Source organism: Pygoscelis adeliae, unplaced genomic scaffold (genome assembly GCF_000699105.1).
Source record: "Pygoscelis adeliae isolate BGI_AS28 unplaced genomic scaffold, ASM69910v1 Scaffold155, whole genome shotgun sequence".
Classification (NCBI taxonomy): Eukaryota; Metazoa; Chordata; class Aves; order Sphenisciformes; family Spheniscidae; genus Pygoscelis; species Pygoscelis adeliae.
The window spans coordinates 6410023-6413840 of record NW_008824932.1 but is presented as its reverse complement, the minus strand read 5'-3'; the positions used below and the strand labels follow the sequence as shown (position 1 = coordinate 6413840).

The following is a 3818-nucleotide window of genomic DNA, read 5'->3' as shown; positions in this document are numbered from 1 at the left end:
CACACACACATATATATAGATATGGGACTCAATCCCTATTTTCTCAAAGCTGTTCATAGTTCCGTCATTCTTAGTCCACATCATAATTCCTCAAGAGACATCCAGAGGATGATGGGCATGATCTCCTATATACGCATTGCACACCTCCAAATGTAGATATGACTTAGGATGGGTTAAAAGCATGGGCAAATAATGAAACATTAACAGAATAAGTACACCAGTTTTCCCTTCACTTGGCTTGGTAGATAAATTCTTGGCTTAAAACTTGATTGTTCTAAAGTCCACCTCATTCTCTGGCAAAGGTTACTTCTGTCGCAGAGCTGGCAGAAAGGAAGGACTGCTTGTGCGTCAGGCACGATGCAAAACCTCATGCATGTGGGCACAGTTTTGATGTGCAGTTCTCTAGTGAAAATGCTGGCTTAACCAGTCTCTTACTACTTGTTCCCACTGGATCATGCCAAACTGTTTGTATCACCACATGATGAACCGTATCAAGGAATTAATCTGATTGACACTCTTTCCCCCGTGTTATTTTTCAGCCTGATAGTTCGCCGTGGAGCCCCAAGAACAGCTGTGTTGGTACAACAGTTCGCAGCGTAAGGGCGGGATGACTTAGCAAGAGTGGAACTGCTTAAGAAGCATCCCATCGCTGCCTAAAACTCAAATCGCCCACGAAGCTAACATGCTAGATTAACTGATGTCATTGTGTGTGGTTCTGTCTGTTGACTTCAAGGAGAGTGGTAAATTCTGGCAGGGGTACGGGAGGAACTGCTGAGAATGGTCATATGGTAAATTATTGCAGCAAAATGTGCCAAAGGTCATCGCTTTCACTTTGGGCCGTCTGTTAATTTTCCAGGCAAGGCTTAATGAATGATGGATGTGGGCTGTACCAACCAATGGAGCAATAGAAATTAGTGGGCTCTCTCTTATTTGAATGCAGACTGACTAAGGACCCTGAGGTCAATGCTTTCATAATGTTAAAACTTGTTAAAATGGTAGAGCTAAGGAAGTGGGTAAAATGGTAAATGAGAGCTTGATGAGGCAGTAGAAGGGTAGATGCATCTTGACAAAATACACCTAAGGAAGGGAAGTTAAAGAAAAAAACACGTATTACAAGTTTTGGGTCTTGCTCTCCTAGATTCCGGTAGCTGGAATCCTGTTAGCACTGCCAGTGGCAAGTTTGATTCATACGGGAAGCCCGGGGTGAGCGAAGAAGCTCCTATGTATCAGTAGCACAACAGAAATGCACTTGAAAATACCTTTATTTAAAAGAAAAAATAAGTTACCTATTCCAAATACAGTTTAATTAATCACTTGGAAATTTTAATTAATAATCTGGTCCTACAAAATGTTGCGATCATGTTTTCTTCCTAGTAATTAGGTCTGCTGGATCTGTAGCACTCCATCTCTCAAGGCCTATTTTAACCTGGATAACTGGGGCAAACCCCTCTTGCTTGGCATCCTGAAGTGTACTTGTTGCTGGCTGAACCATGCTGAGCGTGATGACATTGCTTACAAATATTCAATATAAATTACTCATGGTGGGGGCTTTGCCATCGCTGCCAGCGATGGAGGATCTTCTTGTCCCTGACGTTCTGCCGTTTGGTTGGTTTTACTTAACTCTTCCCTTTGCTACAGCATTGAACAGGTCCCTGGAGTGCCTCCACTCCTTCATTTGGTTTGATATTCCAGTAAAAGATAAGACCAGTCACGCTTTCCAGAGACCAAAGAAACTGAGGATTTCAGCAGAGAAGATGCAGAAGTACGGGACGTAGCTGCTGCGGCAATCGGTATGTGAGCCCCGGTGTGTGAATTCTCTGCTTTCTGACCAGTGGAAATGGCACCTGCATGCTCTCGCTTGAACAGGAAGGCTAGGGTGGTGGCAGAGGTCAGGCAGGCTTATCATCAGCGTTGCAGTGCGGTATAGGAGGAGGGTGTCCGTACATCTTCACTTCAGATTGAATGTTTCTTGTCTGTGCCAAGATGAACTTTGGGCTTTTACCCATGCTGGCGATAAGATTTTACTCTGAGGGTGACAGAGGTTTTGGATAGACAAAGAGTGTCTGTGTGGGACTGATACTATTTATGACAAAATAACATAAGCTAATGCCAGGTAGGTCATGTATGGACAAGCTATGCACATCTGAAAACCTGTTGCCTACTATATTGCATTGTTGTTATCGCATTGCAAACGGAACAGTAATACGAAATTTGTATTTCATAAGCTTCTCGTAAATTGAGCAATTCTAATACGTGCTATATAACTGAGATTACGTATGGACTGCAACTATGCAAGTTGGTTCACGGTCCTTTTTTCCAACGTATATATGGTGTTCCTTTTCAAGATGCATCTAAATTCTCTTATTGACATACTAAACAGAGTTTAAGATTTGCATGAAGAAATTGGCTTATGGTCACTTCCGTGCAGTGCAGTGAGTCAGAGGGGTATGTATTTGTTACGTTAAGAGCTTGTAAAAGAAAAAAGTAACCTGCACCTCCATTTTCTTTTTGAAGTTTTGCTTCATCTTGCAGTGAGATGGGCCCCACTTGTTGATACTGTAAAAACATGAAGGATGTCTAGATGCATTTTCTCAATTTTACTTAAGGCTTCTTAGTTCTTGAATGTTTGGAGAGATTTTAGCCTTTTATACCAGGTACACACGTTGAATCTTATTTAGGGAGCTTTCTTCAGGAGTTCTAAATAGTTATTATTTACCGAAACTAACAGAGTAATTAAATTGGTTTGAAGAAAAATAGTCCTAATCAGATGTGAAGCACTTGGTACCTTTCTCTGACGTACATCTATTAGCTGTATGTCAAGAGATTATAACTTGTCAAGTTATAGTCAAAGAGAATATACAAGTGAAAGAGATGATGACTTTTTAATGAGTCGTTCCTTAGGGAGGAGGGGTAAAGCAGCCATTCCTTGGCTTTCTCTTTCATGTGCCTTCAGTTCCCGGTGATCCGAACCTTTGTCCCAGTGACCTCTGCCGCTGCCCGGGTGCGGTGGGGAGCCTCTCCTTATGTGGCTTTCACTGCCGTTAGCATTCCTGATTTAAAGATCCAGTGACATCAGACTGTTATCCCACATTATATACCCTTTTGTTGTTCATAGTGCAACTTCTTCTAAGAGGGGCCAAACAGAAGCGCAAGGGGAAAACATTTTCTATGTATTTTTTGCTTTTCCTGCTCTAATTAAATGAGGAGTTAAAACTAATTGATTAATTCTTCTAATTAAATTGGGGTTAAAACTAAATTCTACTAATACTAGTTTTGGGTTGAACATCCTGAATTTTATTGCGTAACTGAGAATATTTCTAGTTGTTCCTGTTTAAAAACCACCACCCCATCTAAGGGCAGTACGGGAACATAACTCTGTTCCAACGGGAATTTTAAAGGTGGTTCCCTCTATGAAGGAAAGCGATGGCACAAGAGGATTGCTGCAGATTAAGGCTTTGTGTAATTATCTCACTACCTTCCGTGACAAACCCCTGCAGCCACCCTACCTGGCTGTTCAGCACACACCTGCTCCAGCGGCCGTTTCTGTGAGGGGGAATTGGGTTTAGGCAGTATGTTCGCTTGGAGTCGGTATTAGCACCCTGAGGAAATGCTCTGCTGGTGCTCGCTGAACTCTGTCTTTTAGAAACCCTTTAACATTTAGTGTTTAATTAAAGACTTTTACGTGCATATATAGAAACTGCACAGACTAAACATGGGGGTTTGGTTCTGGTGTCTTTGCTCTCTGTGGGGATCCCGGTGCCGACAGCCTGGCCGCGCTGAGACGGCGCCGTCGCCACCGGGAAACCCGCGTCGTGTCC

General features: G+C 42.6%; 1 protein-coding gene across 1 annotated transcript in view; it reads left to right on the top strand.

Moving 5' to 3' along the window:
- The first annotated feature begins 1720 nt into the window (after window positions 1-1720).
- Window positions 1721-3818, top strand: part of GK5 (glycerol kinase 5 (putative)) — a 30925-nt gene continuing 28827 nt past the window's right edge. The window contains exon 1 of the mRNA XM_009325092.1: window positions 1721-1790. The gene's annotated coding sequence lies outside the window, so the exon portion shown is untranslated. The remainder of the gene's footprint in view (window positions 1791-3818) is intronic.